The sequence below is a fragment of the Columba livia genome, chromosome 13 (assembly GCF_036013475.1).
Source record: "Columba livia isolate bColLiv1 breed racing homer chromosome 13, bColLiv1.pat.W.v2, whole genome shotgun sequence".
Taxonomy (NCBI): Eukaryota; Metazoa; Chordata; class Aves; order Columbiformes; family Columbidae; genus Columba; species Columba livia.
The window spans coordinates 7,712,949-7,736,228 of record NC_088614.1 but is presented as its reverse complement, the minus strand read 5'-3'; the positions used below and the strand labels follow the sequence as shown (position 1 = coordinate 7,736,228).

The following is a 23,280-nucleotide window of genomic DNA, read 5'->3' as shown; positions in this document are numbered from 1 at the left end:
TTGGGTAGTTTTGGCTCATAAATGATGTGCTATATCAGATCAATAAATACTCACACATTCGTGTTTTACAGAGCTGTTTTTGTTGCATTTTAGTTGTGGTAGTTGGTAGCTACTTGATTATTGCGTGAGACAATACATTTATGAAGTGTTTGCCTTCATTTAGTTAATCGCTTCACTGATGTGTAATACAAAAATGGTATGAAACTAATTGTTTCCATGGAAACAGAAACCCAGCAAATGATTTCATATCGCAGCTTGGCAAAAGAAAAAGAAGAAACTTCTGTAATTGTTCCCATTAACCAAGTGCAAAGGATTCATGCTCAATCTCTACTACACTCTGCTTCACTTCTGCTGTGAATTAGGGGACAAAAAGTCAGCACAGAACCACATAAAAAAGCACTGAAACAAGCTGTGCTTTATTGAGTATTTGTAGTTCAGCCACCAAATCCATTTTCCTTCTGCTTTACAGGTTTCTGGCCAGCAACACCAGTGACTGTCATGGCCAACCCATTAATTCGGAGATGTCGTGCACGAGGGCTTTAACCGTGCACGAGCCATGTGTGTGCAGGAGGAGGGAGGACAACCCTGACCACGCTGCAGGACGGAGCTGCGGGTTGGAAACAGGACAACCCTCAGCTCAAGGGTGAGTGCTCACGAAGCGTAGGCAAAGCTGACTTTTGGAGCAAGCAATTGGAGCAGCTGTCCACCAGCCCCAGGCTGGGCTACGATGCAAATTAGACTGTGTGTGCACAAAACAACCCAAGCCTCATCTTTACTGAGGTTTTCTACTCTTCTTCTGTAGGGTGTACTCGTGGTTGGGTCACCTCAAGGGCTTTGTTGCTTTAGAAAACCCCCAGTATCACTGTACTAAAGGGACTCATATTCTCCAGTTCTCCAAATTTCCCACCAGCCTGAGATTTCCCCACCTCAGGCAGACCAGTGAGGAGCAGCAGGTCCTTGCAAGGTCCTTTATGGTCATGGACCACCCCATGCAAGATCAGCCTGGCCAGTTTTAGTGAGACCAATGGCTCTAAATGCTGTGGGGTGGCCTGCCTGTGCACCTGTGTGGAGGTGTGAGACTTCCAATCACCCTCCCACCCCAGGGTGGAGGCACCTCCACCATCCCCCCATTTTCCTGGGGGTTCTGCCCCTTATCCCAGCCCCATCACACACAACAACATGACGGAACTGGCAACACAAAACTCATCCTGTGGCTACTAGGCCAATGGCCACCCAACCTCACCAGCTTCTCTGGAGGGACCAGGAGACACTGACCTGTAGGTTTCTCACTAGGCTAATTACTGCTAATTGTGCCACTTTGCTATCTCGCCAGCCTTGCCCCAAGTGGGGTTGACAGGGTATCAGTCAGATAAGGAGCACTCAACACAGGTAACTGGGAAATGTTGTCAGACCTGCAGTGGGATGAGCTGCCTTCTGGAGGGGTTATCTGTCCTGCTGAGAGTCCCAGCCACCGACGTCCTGAGGGACACTGTGGTCCTAAGGATACATGGAGGGCAGCTGTGACCAGCAAGCTCTTCAAAGCTTTTTAGGAGGTGTTATAAAGGATTTTGGTGACTCAGTATTTGCAAACACGAGAAAAGCAAGCTGGCATTCATTTTATAGTAATTCTTTTAAATTTACTTAACATGCAGTTTATTCTTTTTGAGTGGTTTTTGCTGTTGTTAATTTAACACTGTGGAAATGAAGGTTTCATCTTTTCTAGCTTTTTTTTTTCCCCTCACAGAGAAATAAATTCTGTTATTTTAACAAACGCTGTATCACTCAGATCTTTTGTTATTTTTCACCACCTCTGCTGACCTATATAGACTAATTGAACTCCTACACTGGCCTGAGCACTAGGTAAGAATTATTAACACCTGCTTACCGAAGTGGAAATTTGGACAAGGTGTCGTTGTTCAGCAACATTTTTTGAAAATTACTTGCAATAGAATACTTGAAAATTTTGCAGCCAACTCTGAGAAAAGTCTTGTGTGTAAATGTAGTTTCTGGCTGTGTGTATAACCACACACCACACCTGGCAGGTAAAACACACTGGAATGCAATTCCTGGCTGCATCAGTTCCTACATGTTGTCTGGTACTTGGGTATCTTGGTGTTTAACTACAAGAGCATCACTACTTCATTTGATGGATGAGTTAACAGAGCTTGCTCATGGCTGTCAAAGTCAACGGTGTGGCAACTCATGTACCCGAGAAACCTGCTGGGCCCTCCCAAGATTTGTCATGTCAAGTATCTCCACACATAAGAGCAATGTAGGAGAGAAGGACAGACAGACAGACAGACCAACCATTTTCTTATGTGAGATACCTCAATCATATGCCTTCCCTTTTACCCCGCAAGCCCGGTTTGCTTTCAGTTCGGTTTAATTTACCAAAGTTTCTCAGCTTGTTACAGTAAAACTCATAACAAAGTCTGTGGCCAGCTCTTTCTCTGATAATTCCTTTCCCCCTATTTGTTTATCTCAAGTACTGAGCTTTGTTCCAGGCCCAAAACCAAAAGCCTTTCTACCCTGTTCTCTTCTTGACTTGTTGCAGATGTAATGAAATAAATCTTTAGAAAGAACAAACCTTCACTTCCTCTCTCCCATCTGATTCAGTCACAAACCCCAGGAAAGAAAAATAAATCACAATGTGAGTTCGCCCAGTCTTGAAGGAGACCACGTCTAGTCCTGCAGGCCGCCATTCAAATTGGACATGTCCATCCCTCAGAGAAGTCAGTGAACACGGCGACTGAATCAGCAGCATCAGCCCAGGTTATTGCGTCAAACTAGCTGTGCAAAACAAAGCCCTGTGCATTGCTATGAGCGCATCTTACCTACTCTGCCCAATTCTCCATGTTAGTTTTTCCCCTCCATGGTCTGACAATGGGGAAATGATCTGATAACCATGAAATCCTGATGTTGAACATGGCCAAAGCCAAGGATGGACAAAATCCTTGGACCAGAAGTATATTGTGATTGGTTTGAATTGAGGCTTATGTGATGGTCAGTTGTAGTCAAGAGATTGACTGAGCTCTTGGTGCCTTCCCAGAACCTGTCTCTTTGCCACTGAAGGGCAACGTGCATTTTCGGCTCCTCTCATAGCCCCACCAGCAGCTCTGCCCGTGTCATGTCTCCCCTGCCACTCACCTTATGTGTTTTAAACTGTAATCAGAAAAATCAGCTGCAGGATATGTTTGTTTTTCTAAACTGGCCATAGCAAAGAGGCAGAAATGTATCTCCAAATAGATGTTTTTCCCCCTCCTGAGAGCTGTCTCCACATGAAAGGTGTGTTTCTCTTCTATCAACCACTAAAAACAATCTCAAATGCAGCCCAGTTATGGTGGCTCACCAAACTGCTGTTTTCAGGTGTGTCAGAGATCCCACATAAGTCCTCCTACCCTGCCCCAGCTCCAAGACGAAATGCACCAGCCTGAAGGCCTTTCCAATGCCCACTTCACTTTACAATACCCACTTCACATTACCCTGGACTAGGAACAGGCAACCAGTCATGACGTCCCCACCACAGTGATTGCACCTGAAGTGGGGTACAACTCCTTAAAATGGGGTTGCCTACATTTGCCTAATCATGTCTTCACTTGGTGTAGGTCTAAGTTGAAGACAGACCTGGCTTTAAGCTGGGGAATACTGGAATTGTATAAAAGGGATGACATGCATTTACAACAGGTATTATCTGGCTTGTTGGTTTTTATTCTTTCAAGGGTACTTGGGAGGAAGATGTACAGAACCATGAAGAATGCTGAAATCAGAAGACATTTGGGTTATGTCTTTAGTCCCAGACCTTCACTCTAGAGGGATGAACTGAGGGTTTTATTTTCTTAACTTAAACAAGAGGTCTTTGCACATTTGAAGCAATCCATACAGTTAGCATTGAAGAAAGTGTAATTAGACACTTTGAGAACTGGAAGAAATTAACTCCAACCACAGACCGTCACTCAGACTATTACTTAATAATACTTCCCAAATGTGCAAAGTACTTAGTTTTAGAATAACAGGAAAGAAGTATAACTCCTCACCAAAAGAGAAGGCTTTGGCCCAGGAAGTGTGCGTGGAAAAGTTGAAAGCCACCAAGCTCCAAAGACAGAAGATGTTTGCCACCTCCTGCCACCTGAGGGGTACCAGGACACAGGACAAACCTTCTTGGCCACGGTGCTGGGCTGTGAAGGGTGCGATTCACAGTCCCCAGGCTCACAGAGCCTGAATGGCTGGAATAGAGTCAACGGGAGCGACCAGCCTGAGGTGCAATGAGCTGCACGCAAGAAGATCTCCTTCAGTTTCCAACATGCCAAGGAAACCGCGAGAAATTGCTCTTTTCCTTCTTCTTCAGCACCGGGCAGAGCCTGTTGACTCACCCTGTGCTCCAGAAGCCTGGCTAGAAAGAGATTATTGTGATTTCTGCCCGTTTCTTTCCTCACTACAAAAGGGCCCATTCATCTGGGCTAATTTTGAAGGGCGAGCAAGGGGTATCAGTAGCATGAACTGTATCTGAGTGTCTCGACCACATTTCAGCAAGCCATGCTCGTTGGCCAGTCCAACCCAGTGAAATAGATATCTTGCATTTGAAGCTTTTTTAGTGGATCGTTTCTCTGATTTTAAACAGAGGTATCTTTTCTGGCCGTGGCAAATTTGAAAAGTACTGACGAAGCAGGGACGGCCATTTTCACAGCAAAAACAAGAGGCCATTCAAGAAGTGGAGGAAAAAAGTTGTTCTTGCGGCAGATACGTGCTTCTGTTGCTGCAATCAATGTACCTACGTTTGCCTACCTAAATGTACCTCACATATGTACAATAAGGCTGTATCCAGAACAGTGAATCCCTTGCCTTCTTTCAAAGTGATGAAAAAAAATAGATTAAAAAAAAATACATACACGATGCCTTATAAGTTTAACCACTAGTCTTTGTGGAGCACAACTGGGACTGCCTGTGTGTGTGGGAAGAGCTACAACATAATTGCTTTCAGCAGAATATCACTGTAGTCTGTAATTAAAATATATGAGGTTGCCAGTTCAAAATTTTTAAGTGATTTCATCTGTATTCGGTGATTATGTCTCTCTGAGCGGCTCATTTAAAACGATACTTCTATTTTCAGCACTCAAAATGGTTGCTGGGCAAAAGAGAAAGATAATTTTTGTCCTTTCCTTCTTGCAGTCTCCAAGAAAGCATCTAGGGAAGCCTGGAGAGACAGAGCTCAGAATTCAGCAACATGCCCCACCACTTGGGAAATCCTTGGTGAAAGCTGCTTGTACATTGCCATTCCAGAGAGGGAGTAGAAGGTGTCAAGAAAGAAAAGAAAAAAAAAAATCAGTAACAGAAAAATCTGCCACCTCTTAAATCACAGTGACAATTTCAGCATGGTGTTTATACAGAGTAGTAAAAATAAATTGCCTGAGGCTGATTATATCCACATGCCACTTGCCAGGCAACAGGGATGTCCTGTGGTATTGGAACCCAAACACGAGGGGACACGTGCCAGCATGACAGCATTGAGGCCAGGACTGCTTTCTCCTCAACTTCAATAAGTGGAAACATCAATAGGAAGAGGGATGTGACATTCCTGTCACTCAGACATTATCATGTGAAGGGTGTTTTTTGAGGTCGCCACTGATGAGGAGTCCTGTAAGGACTGTGGGCAAATGAGCAAAGGGGTTTTAGGGTATCCTCAAGCTTTGATAAATTAAGCTTGTGTATTCATGAAGCTCCTCTGCTGGGACTTTTGGGATCAGCTGGGGAGTCAGCTAGAGATGTGCCTGGTTCTATTTGATGGATGCCAAGACCAGCCGTGCCTCAGTGCTGCTGGGGAGCATCCTCAGATATGCGCTCACAAGCTGCTAAAGGTATGTGTGGCACGCAGCGGTTTTGATCAAAAATAAGTAATATAAGAAGGCAAAGATGATAGCGTCGCTGTTATAACTGTAATGAGTCACAAATGCTATTTTGATGGTTTTCTTTGAAAGAAATACATAAAACCCAAGTGATTTAATTAAAGATCTCCGAGGCTTTGTAATCAGCATGGCCACATATTAAGGCAAATCTACTTTCATGTGGCAGAATATGAGTGGTTTTCCCATTAAAATTTAAAAAAAAAAAAAAAAAAAGGAGAAAAAGATATTTTAAGGAGTTTTGTTTATAATGACACTATGACATGACATGAAGGACCTATATCCTCCATGTGAAAGACTGTTATTAGCTTAGATAAAGCACAAAGGGTTTGGGGTTTTTTTAATGGTTTATGAATACATGCATTACATTATACGTCTGTTTAACACTAAGCACATCTCCAAGGAGTCCTTTGGCAAATGCATATGAGAATAAGAAAAGGAAGAAACTCCCAGGGAGTCAAAGATGTCGACAGGTAGCTGGAAACATTCACTCAGCTCAATTTCTGAAGCTCGCTCTGAGCTTTTTCAGAACAAAAGCCCAAAGCCCAGAACACAGAAGTAGCCTTTGAAGCTGCTGAGATCTCTAAACCAATGAAATAGGATGGGTCACTCAGCAAACATTTTTTTTTTATTTATTTATTTTTTGACAAGCAAACATGGAGAAAGTGAGTGTTTTTGACCTAAGTGTGCATTGGGCTCAGATCACCTGGGACTGATCTGCTTGGAGGAGCAGGAAACACTGTGGGGTTTGACCTGATAGAAATAGCTCCCATTTCCTTTGCATTGCCTCCCCACTGTGCCTGTGAGGTGCACGGCATTTCGCACGCATCCAAGATTTGCTACAAAACATCAGGGAAATGGTGAGAGGGAAGATTAATCCCATTTATGCTGAAGAAGCCCATGATTAATGCAACTTGGATGGTGCTGTAGGAAAGGGGATGGCTTACAGAGATGGAAGGAAGTCTGTGGCTGTCCTTAGTTGATACTATATATGGTATTTGGTCAGTTCTGCTTTAGAAGGTGCAGCCAGAATCATATTTTTATTGTATTTCTTTTTAAAGCAGAAAAAAAGTCAAGTAACTTCACAGTCCTCAAAGAGCCCGTGGTGATAGATAATGCTGTCCCCCCCATTCTCTGCCAGACCAGTGAGACCTTAGACTGGGTGGTCTGTCTGCTTCTGCTCCCTCAGGAAGGGGTGATGGTTTTAAATTAAAGGAGGGAGATTCAGGCTAGACCTAAGGAAGAAATTCTTTACACTGATGGTGGTGAAACACTGGCCAGGTTGCCCAGAGAGGTGGTGGATGCCCCATCCCTGGAGACATCCCAGGCCAGGCTGGACAGGGCTCTAAGCAACCTGAGCTGGTGAAGATGTCCCTGCTCATGGCAGGGGGGGCACTGGGTGAGCTTTGAATATCCCTTCAACTCAAACTATTCTATGATTCTATGGCTCCCCCAGCTCAAATTTTGACCCATGTGGACTGGGTCGTTGGGGGAACTGTGTTGGGCTTGACCAGAGCTGCAGTGTCTGTGGAGGGGACAGCCATGGGCTGGCAGGAGCCAGGGCTCTGAGGAAGAAAAGGGTCTTTCTTCTGCTTTTACTAATTCCCATCACGAGTGATGCCAGGACAGTGCGAGGAACTGTATGGGCAGCAATTATAGATGTTTCAGCCAATCAAAGAGGTTACTCATAGGTGATGAGGTAACTGATGGCCACAGACCTACAGAGGAACATCACGTGGGACAAGAGGTCAACTCTGTCTACCTCAGAGATGTCTCAGAGGATCACAGCTTCTTCCCTGTCCCATCCCACTGCCAAGAAAGCCAACAGCTTGCCTTTATCCTCAGCCCCCCAAAATATCAGTGTTCCTTTGAGCCTGATAGCTCAGGTTCATTTAATGGGACAGAGATTTGCTAATAGGACAGGTCCACCATTTATTCCCACTGTGCAATGACCACCACAGAAGGCTGATTTCTCAGGGCTGAGGGCCATCTGGTTGACCCACCTTCTCTCCAACAGCCCTCGGTTTGGGTCCAAAGCCTGACAGCCCTTTCCCTCTCTGATCCAATGGGCACCGATAGCCAGTGTTGCTGAAAGTGTAGGAACATCCCCCCTTCCCTTCACTTCACTTTTACATCTGCTCTACATTTGCATCTCAGAAATTAGAGAACTTAGTTATGCGGAATTACATAGCTCAGGCTGGAGTATGGAACTGATTGGGTATTCAAGCTAAATAAGATGAGTTTAAAGATCTTTCCAGGAAATTGAGTGGAACACCCAAACTGACATTTGGTATTAAATACTATATTTGTGAAGTTGCGCTTTATAGCTCGTTGGCATTGAACATCTGGGAGCACAATTTATAACATACAGAAACTGAATACCTGCTCAAAATTATGCTCATCAGAGCTCAGAAATTAAAATATTACTGTGTACACTCCAAGACAGTCCATTCCTAAAAGGTAGGGCTATTAAAATATGATTAGTTGAGCCATATCTGGTCTCAGAAATGTCATACACCATTACAACTGAAAAGGTCTTGATGCAATACTATTGGCATAGTCCCTTGTTTGATCAGCAGCAAGATGCCAAAGAATGAACCTTGCAAATACTTGCTCCAGCACCAGGAGGAAAAATAAAAAGGGAAGAGGGGGTCTCAGAGCTCCTGGTTGTACAGATTGGGGTGGCTTTGGGGGAAGAGATCTGCTGCTTCAAGTACCCATTGCCTCTTCATCTTCACCCAGGAAAGAGGTGGGGATCATCCCCTGCCACAGCCCTGTCCCATTTCTCAGCGATCACAGCTCCCCGTCCTGGTCCCCAGCGATCACAGCTCCCTGTCCCTGTCATGTTCACGTTTCCAAGAGCCCCGCTCACTCCATGGGTGGTCGGGATTGCATTTCCCCCCCTTGCAGGGGAATAAAATCCAAACAACAACCGCAGAAAACCTGCAGGGACTAGGCTCAGGTTGGGGTAATTATGATCTTCTTCCGCTTCTTGCAACACAGTAAGACATATACATATATATTAATATATATATATATATATAAACCCCTTTGCAATATATGATTAGTCCAAGGCACTGATCATCAGTGTAATTACAACAGCAACAAAATCCTCCAGAGCCAGCCCTCGTTCCCTGCAGTTGAAGATATTTCCCATCGGTGGGTGGCTTTTTTTTTTTTCAAGCAAGGTTGTACTAAACCAGACATCCGAGTAAGATGTAGTTTTGCAAAAACAAGGCAGAAATGTGGTTATTTTTTTTCTTAAGGCCTTAGGGCTGAGGCCAGACCAGGTCCCAGCCCTAGTGCCCCCACTTTGCTGCTCTCTGCCCCCCATAACCTGCAGAAATCCCCACAAAGCGCAGGCAAGTCCTACTTGCCTTGGCCCAGTGGGAGCTGCCGCTCCCTGGCTTTGTCAGGGCTTATTACTCCATGTTTTCACACTTATCCCCAAGGTGTTGAACTCACCCTGAAGGTTAATTAGTAATTTATTGCGCTGTCATCAGTTCCAGGCTACTAATGGCTTCAATTTAGCCCCAGGGCTTTTGGTTTTCTATTTTTTCTTGCCCCTTTTCTTTTCCCCCGCTTCCTTTCCTCCTGCCTGCTTTGGAGGAGCTGGGAGTTGCAGTATCTACTCACAAAAGCACCTGGAAATAACGTCCAAAGGGGCAGCTGAAGATGCCCCCTCCCGAGCTCCAGGACTGGACTCTCCAATGGTCCCGTGTCGCTGACCTTGTTTGCAAAGAAACAATTTAAAGCAATTTATGCAGAATTGCAAAGCTGAGGGTATTCCGGGGGTATTCCTAAATGCCCAGTTTGAAGCCATGTCCAAAGGACAGCTTTTTCCAAGGTGAGGTGATCACGGAGCGTGGACCTTGGGCCAAATGGTTCTGTATGAGCTGTGTCTATATTTAGCAGCATTTAGTTCTGCCCTTGCAAAACACAAAATCACCTCAGCTGGAAAAATCTAGACCAGCTTCACTCATCTGTGAGAAGCCAAAGGGCAGCCTGCGAGTGGGACACACTGAGCCCATCGCCCCGGCGTCTGGGCTCCTGGTTTTTGCCTGCACAGCTGCAGGCTTTGGCTGGCTTAGCGAAGAGCTGCAGTTTGCTCCAGCAAAGTCTGGGACTGGAGGACACAGGGGAACAGAGAGATTCTGTCCTTCCCATAATGCCCTTCCAGTGTGCCTCAGTTTCCTCATTTATTTATACAGTGGATCTGCAGCTCTCCTTGCACACCACAGCCCACTGAATAGCAAACTACCCCCGCCCCACAAACCCCACCCACCTGGCCCCAAACCCTCCACTCACCTAGGTGGGACTGAGATGCTCTCCCATCAGCAACCCCTCTTCTTCCCACCCCCAGGTGCTTCCCAGGGGCTTTTGTGCTCCCCCTCCCATCACAGGGATGCTAAGCAGAGCCCTGAGGACATCACACGAGCTGTGTCCCCTCCATGTCCCCATCAGTCCAGTCTTGCCTGATGAAACACCTCTTGCAAAACAGCTGCATACAGATTTTTTTTTAAAATAACCATGTTTCCTGTGTTTACACAGATTGTTAGGTAAACCAGGGGACATGGGGGACACCAAGCTGGGGAAATGGGCGATTCTGGGTGCCAGGCTCCCAGTGCATCCTTATCAGGGGTTCTTGGAGGAGAGTGACTGCAAGGAGGGGAAGTGGGGGATTTTAGGGAAAAAGGCAGAAAATAGATCTCATCAAGAATATGAGGGGGTTCTTTAACTGCAATAAATCCCTCGCAATGTGCTTAGGGACTGATCTGGCAGCAGAGGCCAGACCTGGGGAGGAAGGTGGAAAAGGTGCATTTCTCAAAACCTTGTGACCAAACTGTCAGCCGGAAAGGAAGAAGGTACAGATATTTCTTTGGATTCTAATTTAAAAAGCAAAAAAACCCACCCTTCTATTTAGCTTTCACCTTCACACATAACACTTGGATTCCTAGAGTAACATCTGCTATTCCCCTCCCCTATTTAATTTATGGCCGTTAACTTTAGGGCTAAGGACAGTTTATGGAAAAAAACACCTGCTTTCCCCTACTCCCAGGGCAAGGGTGGAATTTTCTCTGACTCTGCATCCTAAATAAAGCTCCGTTCCAGGCCCCGATGATTCATCACAGGGCTCACGCACACATGCCTTATGTTAGGAGGCCCTGTCAAGATGCTCATGCCCCTTTTTGAGTGCGAGGACTCCAGCACAGGCTTTTCAAAAAGCTCATTTATACATATCACTGGGGTTTTCTGCAGAGCTTGGAGAAAACCTGCACTGTGGGGCAGGTTGTCCTGGTTTTGGCCGTGCTATGTGCCAACCTCTTGCAGAAAGGCACAGGGAGCTGTGTCTACATTAGGGACACTGAGACCCCAGTAAAGCCACCCTGTTCTAGCCTGATTTTGCCACATCCCACACCTATCCCAGTGGTTTCCATCTTTCACATCTCTTCTCCAAATGCACCTTATGCTTGCACCAAGCTCGGGCCAACCCTTGGTCTGTTTTCTCATATCAGGGCAGCATCTCAGCCCTTGGACACAGATCCCTGGCTCTGCTTCTGTCATTATAAAAGATTGTCTTTCCGTGATGGGGCTTTCACTCATGGATGCTTGTCAAGAGAAAAAAAAATAAAGGAAAAAAAAAATGAGAATTGTTGGCAGGGAATGGAAGATAAAACCTGGACACTCATCCAAGTTTGTACTTGAAAACTGATAGGTGGCACGCAAAGACCCCCCATGCAGCAAACCCCCACCGGTCCCTGGCTCTGTGCAGGGCTGGAGCCCCAGGGAGGCTTCGCCTCCCCGCAGCATCCTCACCATGCACCCCGACATCAGGGCAAGGGGGATTTTTTTGCTGGTTCCTCTGCATTTTTCAAAAGGGGAGCAAAGCAAGGTGGTGCTGGATGGGGAGGAGAAGCCTCTGACTAATCTTGTAACCTTTCCTTTTAGTGTTTAAGAGAACCTAAGTCTGTTTACAATAAAACCGAGTGATATTTTTCATCCTTCCAAATGGAACAAGGGTTATATAAACAGAGTAACCTCAGACACAGCAAACACCTGTTGAAGGGAACCGGCTTGAAAAGACATGCAAAAAAAAAAAAAAATCTGTCTGTCTATCAAGGCCTCCTGTTGACTTGTGGTCAAGTTCAAGTTGAAGTGCACAGCAGAGATCTGCTGATGGGGGAAGGCTGAGATAAAGAAAAGCATTAGAAAACATCAATGGCCTTTTGCTCAGGAGCTTAGCGAGGGGGCAAGGAAGCAGCTTTCTACCTCTTGAAACCAAGGAGTTCAGCTCTGCATGTTCCTAGATAATTTCTCAACTGGATTAGAGCAGTTGTTTCTGTTCTCTGGTATCTCACTTCCAAGAAGAAACCCTAAATTGGGAAGTTATGGAATAACCTGTCACAAATCTCCCTTGTCTTCCTTCTACCCTTTGGCTCAGGTTCCAGTCCTGCATCAAAACCTGTAGGCTTTCATTTCATCCAAACTGCTGTGGTTTTGATTTTTTCCCAAACAAACAAAATTGAACGCAGCCATGTTCACGTAACCCTACAGGCTGGGTTTGAAATAATTAAGTCCTTTGGCTTCAGCAGTGTCTTCTGGTGGCAAGTTCCACAGATTAATTATGCATTTCTTAGCACACTATAAGGCTACCTTGTATCTTTACTAACTACCAACCTAAGGTCACATTCTTTTATTTTGCATGTTTCTTTTCCACAAAGGTTTGTCAAAACCATCCAGCTCCTTGAGCAGAACCATGCCAGGAAAGTCCTACATCTTTGAGCCAGCCATGGTTTTAGGACAAGCTCTGAAGCAATGCAGAGATGAAAAATACACAAATCCTGGTTCAATCTCTTGTTCTGGCAGCTCCTCTAAACATCTCTTGTCTTGGCAGCCTGCTGGGAGGATGCACCAGGAGATGCACTGGGAGATGCACCAGGTTTCAGCCTCTCCAGTGGTCCCAGGGGACCACAGCAAGACCAGCATCAGAGCTGTAGAAGAACACCCGCCTGCAGTCCTGCCCTCAGATCAAGTCCACAGTCCGGGGTGATCAGCAGTTGGATGTTTTATTAGGGTGAGAAATGCAGAAGGCATCAGCAGTAGGTATGCTTGATGACTTGTTTTATTGTGTCATTGGATTGGAATTGAAGAAACGAAGGCAGACTTTTCCAAAATGGAACTGGAGGAAGGTATGTCATCTTCTCTCCCCTGAGAAGCTATATTCCCCATGAGCTGTGAGAATAGGAATTTCCAAAGCTATTGTTCAAAACCATGAAAATTTCATCCTTGTTATAACCTTTTTTCCTTTTCCCATCCCTCCAAGAACAAGGCAAAGCGATATTATCTATGCATCACACTGTGAAGCAGATTTCTCAGCTGACATCAATCAGCATGACTCCACCAATGCCATGGACTTAGGCCAACTCACACCTCTTCAGGAATCTGCTCTCATATTTCGTATCTTGGATTTCAGCAGGCTTCCCTGGCCGAGGATGAGGAAGGTTCTACCAAAGTACAAACTACCTGTTTATCCGACATCCCATCCCAGCAAACAAACCCATATCACAGGACCACGCGCATCGGAAACACAGCTGAAACAGCTCAACAAAAAACGTCGTCTTCCGCTGCGCACACGCAGTTGTAATTCTTCCGAAAGCTTTGCTTAAAAAACAATTTTCCACCTGTAATGAAAGAGACTGTCTTGCTTTGCCTGGGCTCTGGAAGCATGTGTTGACAGGCTGTGTGTAATGTCATCTCTCTCTGCTTCAAACCTCATTCCAAGCTCGGAAATCTAGTGGGCTGGATGGACGGCTGCTCCGGTGGAAGGTAGAGGAAGGTTATTTTATTTCTTCAAGTTTTTTAAGGTGGTTTGTTTTGGTCCTAACCTAACAAACAGGTTAACACAGATGATTAATAATCAACATGCTTTAAACTCAAGTCGTCTGGCAGACCAAGAAATAAATATCTGTGGTCACCTGGTGACCAGTTCACCATCTACCCACAGCAACGTCTGCACTAATTTCACATAAACAACATCCAAGCTTATGCTTCATACGTATCTGTATTTTTTATATATATATATATAATCAAATTAATTAACACTCACAGCCTATTTGGTTCCAAAAATAAGGGGAATGAAAGGCTAGGAAATGTGTGTGGTATGTTTTCTCTTTGAAGCATCCTCTCCGTGCTAAGGAAATGTGCTCCCAGAGGATGCTCACTGACTGCTGAGCCCCACACAGGGGCTGCCATGTTGTACCAGATCCTCCAAGCACATTTTGCCAACTGTGCTGTCACCAAGTCCTGTTTTCCAGCAAACACAAGTCTGAATCAATGGGAATAAGGAGACATAGTGTTCTCACTGTTCTGAGATGGTCCTTTAGTAACTTCAACTATAAATATATAAGCCTTTAGGGTCTCAGCTCTTTCCAGTTACACCACCTACATCGGAATGGTCTTTTGCAGTCCTTTGCACGATCTTTCTGCTTGGTTTCACACATTCTCCATCCATCTGTATGATACAGTAAACCTCTTCACCTTCCCTGTTTCTGTACCTTTTTCTGACCACAACAAAGAGGTAGGCTTCTTCTTCCAAAATCCACCTTTTCAGCCTTTCCAGGCCCTGCTCCACCTCACAGGCTTTGCATGAGGTTGCACCATGGTTCATCTTGCCCATCACCACTACCAATCAACTCTGTGCACTGTGCACAGGACTGAAACACAGTATTTCACCATCACCATGTGCTAACTAGCCTTGGCCACAAATGCCCCTTCTTAATTTGTACTTATCACTCTTATTTACCAAGACAACAGTATCTAATCAGCAAATAATGGTAATTTGGTTTACTGGCACTGCAAGTGGGACAGGCTTTCTGCCCTGTTCCTTGAGGCTTCTTTTTCTGGTTTATCAGTCCTTTCCTGTGAAACTGTTCACGTTGGAAAGGTGACAGCCACAGAGCTATTAACATTTTCTCTATGGACAAACGTGGCATTTAATCTTCAAATAATTATTCAACTTGTTCCTCAAATATAGTCTTAATATAGCTGCTTTACAGTGTTCCAGGCACTATCTCACAATAGCGATTCATCTTCTTATCCAGGACTATACATATTCCTTACAAAAACACACAACTGAGCACTCTTAAATATTTATCTCACCCCCAAAAGAGAGATAGGACTGATATCAGTAGATCTGAGCCAAGGCTCATATCCAGGTTTAGAATCCAAGTTCTCAGTTCATCCTGTGTTTTCTGGAAGGGTCAAATCTGAGCATTGAAAGCTGGGCTCTTTGCTTGGCTTGGAGGTCTTCATGCTGTTTCCTGCATGGCAGTGGAGAAGCAAACCCATCCTGTCTTGGGGATTTCACTTGGATGAATTGAAAAGAGCAATGAAACAAGGGGAATCCAGCACACCCTTTGTAGGTCCAATCCTGTGGGAGGTTCTCACAGGATGAGAGGATGACTGTGTGCCCCATGGTCCAACATCTAAGAACCAGTGAGAGGTAACACGACCATAAGTTCAGCTCTGAGTTTCTAACACAATGTAGTAAAATTGACTCGCTATAGATCAGGCTGGACCAAATTCTGATCCCACTTCCACTGATTTTGCAACATTGCAAAAAGTGCTGATGCTAGCCAAGTCGTTCCCATATAAACAAGCACAAAATCAAGTGGATGAAACTTGGATCTGGACAAGGGTGTTCAGCTCCAACTTGTTGGCTTGAGCTTTCCTGTAACTAACGTCCAGCTTGGGCAACGAAAGCAGCAGAGCAGAACTTGCATGATTTTCTCTCCTTTCCCAGCCTGTCCAAGGAGTCATCGTTGTCCCAGGCAATGACCACAGTTTCTAACACTCAGTGCTTTCTGTATTTACACATACACACTCCCTCAGGGTCACCTTTTGGCTGATTCTTCTCCAACTCCTGGAGTCCCGCATTATCTTTGCTGATTGTTTCCAACTATAACACATTCTTGATTTTTTTGATTTTTCAGATAACATCGAAACTTCTTCCAAGCTACTTTGTCTTCCTGCCAGTACCTTTGCGAGCCGATGGGAGATGCATGTATCTTGTATCTCACAAGACTGGCTTCTCACTCAAGGCATGTGGGCACAATACCATAGTGCCATAGAGTTATGTATAACACAAAATTGGATTAATACAAAGGCAGCTTTAAATTAAGTGCCATTCAAAATATATCAATACATTCCATTTGATTACTAGTCTGTTAGAAATCCAAACTGAAGGTACAAATCAAGGAAACAATAACAATCACAGTCCAGCACAAGATAACATCTCCCGAAACTGCTTCATACAAGTTCCTGCTGGGTGGGTTGGCTACCTTGGGATAGAGCTCCATAGTTCAGTGTCAGTCACTGGTTTCCATGGACTAAGCAAGAAACCAGCCACTGTAACCCAAGTTCAAGCACTAAGGGCAAGATGATCTGCCCTTACCCAGGTGGTTTTACCAAAAGCTCTGCAGAATCACAAATCTGGACCAGCTCTAGTTGATCAGCTACAACTGTTTTTTTCATGCCAACCCAACTATAACCCTGTCCATTACCTCATGGCTTCACCTTTCTCCTCCAATTTCTCCTCCCATCACAACAGCAGCAAGAGCCCAGCTTGGCTCTGGTTCCTGAGGCCTTGGACCACAACATGCAGCTTTGACTAGGCTGATGAGAAATCTTGAACTGCTTTTCAGTAATCCCAACTCCACCAAGGCCAGTGTGTCAGGTCCTTGGTGACTGCACATCCCACTGAAGCCAACAGAGCTGTGCTGGAACAACCTGACTCACTTGGCTTGAAACCTTTGATTATTGACTTCAAGGAGAAGAAACTCCAGGCCTCCATGACTTTTTGCTGACCCTAGAAGAGTTTAAGCAACAAGCTGTTCTCTTGTCATGTGCAGCTCCCACAGGATCCGTCCATCGCGCAGACCACAAACGTTTGCAAGGTGAGCAGCCCAGTGTTTGGAGAGTACAATGACGACAACACGGCTGAGAATGTTAATTGTTCTCCATCTCCCTCAGTGACTTTCACATTTCATAATTCCTCCCCTGGCTGACAGCTGGATTCTTCCCTAATTAGAAGCCAGTTGTAGTTGAAAAATCAGACGTTTCCTGGAATTTAAATAACCCATTTTCCACCAGTCAGCATCCAACAACACAATTCTACAGTTTTGTCCTAAGCACATTGGAAAAAATCATAGAAGCAGGCTGGATAAGCAGGGAAAAAAGGGATTTTGATGACTTCATATATTCAAATAAGCCATTCCAGGATCTTTGTATTTCAGCTATTTTTGTAACTTTTGGTTTTAAGACAGACCTAATACCATTCATTGACAAACCACAATTCAATGTTTTTAACAGTCATCATGTTCTTAAATATTGTGAATAAATATTTTAAAAACAAAGCTAGCATCTGACTACACAATTATTCATCTCTGCCTTAGGAAACATCAGTTTTCCTCAATTGATTGCCACAGGATTTGTTCTTTTTCTCTCTGCAGCACATTGTTATGATGGTGAGGAATAGCTCCAAACTCCCAAGTCTCAGGCAATTGAAAAGACAAAAGGAAAAGCCCTTGGACAGCTGCTGGCCTCCAGGAGACTCCATGAATGGAGACTTATGGTGCTGCATCCTAATTACATCCTCGGGGAACAGCAGAGAAGACAGAGCCCCAAACACACTGGTGGAAGCAATGACAGCAACACCATTTGACAGCACATCTCAGCTACTATTTTTTGTTCCAGAACCCACAATTTCAGGCTTGTTTGTTTGTTTGTTTGTTTTTTCTCTATTCCAAATCAGTCTCTATCTCTTGTGGTCATGGGAAAGAAATAACCCTTCAGCTGTAACTGATTAAAGAGGTTGGTGCTTGAGTTTGCAAGTAGCCTGAAAGAAGACCTGATAGATTTGAAGACCCTGCTTGTCCCGGTGAACTGTCTGCCATGACTTCCTGAATAGACATCACTTGACAGAGTCTTTGCCTTAACTAATGGAAGACAACTGCAAATAGAGAAAAAAAACATTGGATACTCAGAATGACCTTTGAAGCTGTGACTACATAAAATATCTGCCCTGGATTGGAAACCCTGAGGCAAGAGCTCACAAGTCATAGCATCTGGGGCATCTACGTACCAAGTACTTTCCAGAGGAAGCTCTTTTATTTTTTTCATTTGGGAAAGAAATGACTTTTGCAATGGAACTCAAAGAATGTATATATTTTACATTGTGGGTTGGTTTGGAGTTTTGGGGCTTTTTTTATGCCATTGGGAGTAGCTGGGTTTTCCCCCAGAGTATCCCTTTCTCATAGTCTTGTCTATTATAGTTCAGCACCACCGCTGTTTTACTTGCTTTGTCTTGGCAGTCAGGGCTCCATAGACAGTCCAGGCTCTTCCATCGTCAACCTGCCTCTACCTGTAGCACGGTGCTGAACTCCAGACACACACTCAGGAAAGACAATGGAGGAGCCAACATGTATTTGCACATATGGGCACATCAAGTCAAACCAGAGGCAGCTTAGGACCACTACTAAGCTCAGAGTGTTTGCAGAGCTGAGCCTAGGAGGGGAAGATGCAATTGGGACTATACAGCATGGCCCCTTCCCCAGCTCATTTAAAGAACAGGTGAGGAGCTGTGGAAAATGCTCTGGAAACAATGCAACTCATCATACGATATAATTTGCCCCTAGATAGCGTGTTAGCCAGTGTACGGTTTGCCAAAGGCATTTAAAGAGCTTCTTTGGCCTTCAGCAAGAACAACCAAAGAAGAACACCTGCTTTAAAGAATAGGAACAATTCTGGAGAGCACATGCAGAGGCTTCCAGAGGGGTTTTAAACTGGACTCGTCAAGCAACTTAAATGGAAACACTATTCCTAAAGTTATATTCTAAGATTTGTGCGTATTTAACCCATAAACTCACAGCAAACAAACACTAAAAGCCCCAAAGGTATGTAGAAATAACAAATCCTGTGTAGACGACTATAGGCGTGCTGCGGGAAACCTTTTTGGAAAAAGGCTGTTTGACTCATTATCAGCCTTTCTGACAGCGCTTGGGTGCATATAGCACGGGGGGAGAATATATTCAATCTAGTTAAATTCTGCTTAGCGAGGGTACTGAAGCCCATGGAGCAAAATCGATGAAGCCAGGCTGAATCTCACCCCATTTATTAGTGCTTGAAAGGTATACAAAGATTTTTAATAATAAGGAAGGCTAAACAGAGATGTCTGTTTTTCATAATTGCACAGTGCTCCCAAGACAGCTGTTCAGCCATCTTGAAAATCAATGTTTTGATGCCCTTTGAACCTTCTTTTCCTGTTGAGCGTCTCTCCTACAGGTTGCTCCCCAGGATGAAAACAATAAAAGCAAATATATAACAGTAAAGGCCTGAGGTTAATGTCTTTAACAAGATAATGTTACTTAAGGGAACTGTAAACCAAATCATTCCTAAATTCCATTTGTTCTTTGCAATCTAGGATATATTATGAAACCATATGTGTGCATATGGATGTGTACATAGTGTGCAAGATTTTTTTATCGTAATATGACTACGTTTTCACATTGCATATCACAATATTGCCATGTTATATAGTTTGCTGAGAATTACCATTATTCTAACCATTAATCCTTTTAATAATAACTTGCTATTGCAGCTGTGCAATAAAGAATCACATCATAATATAGCCGGCTGTGAGTCTGACGTGCAAGATCTAAAAAATTTTGCACCAGGTCATTTTACCAAGCAGAATTTCTTTCTTTGGATTTAGTATCAAAAGGTAATTCATTCCAACAAACTGGCACATGCCTTTAATATTTTTTAATTTTCACCAGAGAACAACTTGCTAAAATTACTTCAAGCTGCATTTCTTGTGTATATATGAACTTAAGGGAAAAAAGAAAAGAAAACATGAAAGGATAAATAGTCTTCTGATGCACACATACTGTTTTTTTATACCCACTGAAAATTTATCTCAAGACATATTCATGTTACTCTCTCCAGAAGTTACTTTCACAGCATTCTTAGATATTCCCTACAATTCAATTAACTTTGGGCAAATCTGATACGGAATAAGACTCTGACCCTATGTGTGTGTTTTTTCTTGATTTTCATGGAAATGGTAGATATAAAAATAAGTGCAAACCAAAGGACTGAGACTAGTTTATTTAACTTTCTACTATCTATAATACTATAAAACCTGGAAATAAAACAGAAACGTAATCTTACCAAAATATTTCGGAGGTTTTCCAGAAAAAAAAAAAAAAAAAACCTAAGGACACTTGTTTCTACTGATACCTACATCACTGGACTCATTTCTATTAACACAAGTGAATGGAAATCCCTGCCAGTGGGAATCGCAGGAGATCATAATCACTCTAAAATGACCAAGTCTCAGCTGCTTGTGCCTTCGAACTGCAAACCCCTGTAGATGCTGAGGCAAAAGGTACGAGAACTGAGGCTACGGTTGCCATGAAAAATCCCCAAAAGTTTGGAAAATGTTGTCCTGAATCCAATACTTTATCTCTTCTTTCTCCTCCTGAGTCTAAGTGTTGGTCCTGCCAAAAAGTAACTCTTGGGTGTCAGAGGAAAACCAATATTTGGCATGAGGTTTGCCATACATAGGGTATTTTACTGTGAATCAAGAATCTTTACAAGTGATCAATATGAAAAAAAAAAGCTCTCCAACACTATTTATAGAAGGAATAGGCTTGAACATCCCTTACTAATTATCAACACCATCTAGCTATGTTCCTGGGAACCATCATGGCTCTCTGAAGAGCATCATGGTGTCTTGTGGTACGGTATTATTTGTACAGCCACACAAACTGGAGGCTTTAAAGGAGTCCATGGATGAGAATGACCGGACTGCAGGGTTCTGCCCAAGAGAATTTTCTTCTGGGATCGAGAATAGCAACACATGGAAACCAGAGTGAATTGCCCAAGGCCACCCAGCAGCTCAGTGGTGAAGCCAAAGACCCATATAAATTAAAGAACAGCAGACAAAAATTCACTGTCATCTTAGATTTCCACACTTGGAGAAAAACCTGAATTACAGCTTGGGAAAAGAGAAAGCTGAAAGAAGAGAAAGATTTGGCAGACAATTATGCATTGTAGACAAAGGGTGTAAGGAACACCTGCTTGCTATTTCTCAGAAGCTGGAAACCTCAAATCAGATGATCGGGCAATAACACTGAAACAAACTATTATTATTTTTTTTTATACCTCACCATCTTATGCTGCAAAAAAAAAATTGCCCTAAGGATGTTTAGGGTACCAGATATATAAATGAGTCCAATAATCCACTGTCCTCTCTGCTACTACTAGGAAAAGTTACAAATTTGAGTACAGACAGGTAGTGTGAATAAAATCAGCATGTATATATTTAAAAGCTTTTTAGAACTTTTGGATCTCAGCTTTGTTTCCACTGATTTAAAGTTCCTCATGTCATGCAATTGATTTTTAAAAGAGAACAAATACATCAGCTTTGCACTGCACATTTACCAGTGTAACATTTTCATTCTGGAAAAAGGAACCTCATTAGCATGAAATTCAGGATCCCTGGAGGTGGAGACACATGTATTTCTAACATTTATGCCAGAAAGACAAACTGACACTCTCTATACTAATAAACATATTCTGAAACAACTGCAAAAAAACATGTTTACCTCGACCTCCCACCAACAGGTTATTTTTAGATTTTTTTTTAATTAAAAAAAAAAAAGACACAAAAAGCCCCCAAAATCTTTTAATCTAATCTTGGCTATATTTTTCCCCTTCAATGCCTAAGGGATACAAGATTATTTATAACAGGAAACCTTTGATTTCTGAGCTTTTATGTTTTTTCGCAGTGTTCCAACTTAGCAAAAAAAAAAAAAGTGCATTGATTCTTAAGCAAAAAGCAAATTGCAGTATGAGCCCATGGCTAATTCTCCCAGTTGCTGGAGTTACCCCCTGCTACCATGAGCAGAATTAGGTCCGGATAAAGGGTTTTGATAGTCCCACCCTTAACGCAACCTCAAGAGGATGCGAACGCATTGGAGAGCAGCAACTTTTTCCGTGCCTTACGGGAACAGACGGGGACAGCGGTGACAGACGTGTTAAGGACCCCCCTGGGCATTTGCCTTCCTGTTAGTGTGGCCAACGTGAGGTTTGCACATCGGTCAAGGCGGGGACTGAACATCTCCCTGACGACAGCACGGCTGGCAGGGCCTCCCCCGGTCTTCCCGAGGTGGGTGGAAAGTTTCCCACTGACTTCAGAGGTTGGAATTAGGGCCATGAGAAGCATGTGGATGGCACTAACCCATTTTTTCCATATTGCACAACATGTATGTATGTGACTGGAAGTGTAAAATCCAGCTCTGCTTCTTAGAGAGGAGCCTCATCTCATCGTTGTCCCATCTTCTCCAGCCCCATCCAACAGGAGTAAGTTTGGAATAATGGGAATAAGCACTGGAATAATTCTCTTTTAGCCCTACCAGCTTTCTTTTTAAGATGATCTTGCTCCACTTCTCTGCCCACCAAGCTGTCCTCACTTCTTATACCTTTAGCTAAACATGTCCAGTCCCAAGAGAAGCCACTGCCTTTGAGTGACAGATGTCAGACAGTGTGGCCACAGAGCTTTGATCCTGTTTGGTGATTTATGCAAACACAGGTACACTCATACAAATTGTTATTATATTATTTTCAGTAAAACTGTCCCTACAGGACACAATCCAATGGAAAAACTGCTGCTGACAAAATTTCAGCTGGATGGGACCCATTCAGTGGAAACAATTTCAGGATTAGGTGTATTATCGTCTCCCTGTGATTTTCTTTTAAAGTTAAAAAAAAAAAAAATGCCTTTTTAATGCCTTGACCCTTAAGAAGGTTTGGGATGTTTATTATGAGAGATTAATTATATTTTCTTGGAAATTTCTGCTTTGGTTCATGCAACAAAAGCAAAACCAGGGCAAGAAGCTGCTCTGTGGATAAGATTTTATTACTACGTCCTGTCACTTCCATCCACAGTTTCTTTCTAGTGATATGATATACATTGAACAGCATGAGTAAAATGGAATGAGAATATGTGTGTAAAGAGAGGGTTCGGCATCACAGTCTAAGTGATTACAGACCTGGAGAAGTTAAAAAAAAATAATTCATGTGGTGATACATTTCCTGCAAGCTTCTATGCCCAGAAAAACAGGGAAGTTCCTTTGCAAGTTTTAAAGAAGTATATATATGCATATAAACTTAGGTCTTTGGAGACTGTAAAATGCCAATGTCAGCTTATGAGGGGTAAATCAGATTTTTGCACACAAAAGCTTTCCTTTTCCTGCATGTGCAGGTTAAGTGAGATTGTAATAAAGGCATTTGATCAGCCCCCATGTAACTTCAAGAGCTT

At 43.5% G+C, this 23,280-nt stretch overlaps 1 long non-coding RNA gene across 2 annotated transcripts in view; it reads left to right on the top strand.

The window, feature by feature from the left end:
- LOC135575347 (uncharacterized) overlaps positions 1-19,285 on the top strand; it is a 34,953-nt gene extending 15,668 nt beyond the window's left edge. Inside the window, exons 2-4 of one of the 2 annotated variants that reach the window (XR_010465927.1) lie at positions 470-643; positions 15,890-16,852; positions 17,408-19,285. This is a non-coding gene — a long non-coding RNA (uncharacterized LOC135575347). Of the gene's footprint in view, positions 1-469; positions 644-3,719; positions 5,031-15,889; positions 16,853-17,407 lie in introns of those variants that run through there. The other variant, XR_010465928.1, reaches the window with a different exon arrangement.
- Positions 19,286-23,280: the final 3,995 nt, after the last annotated feature.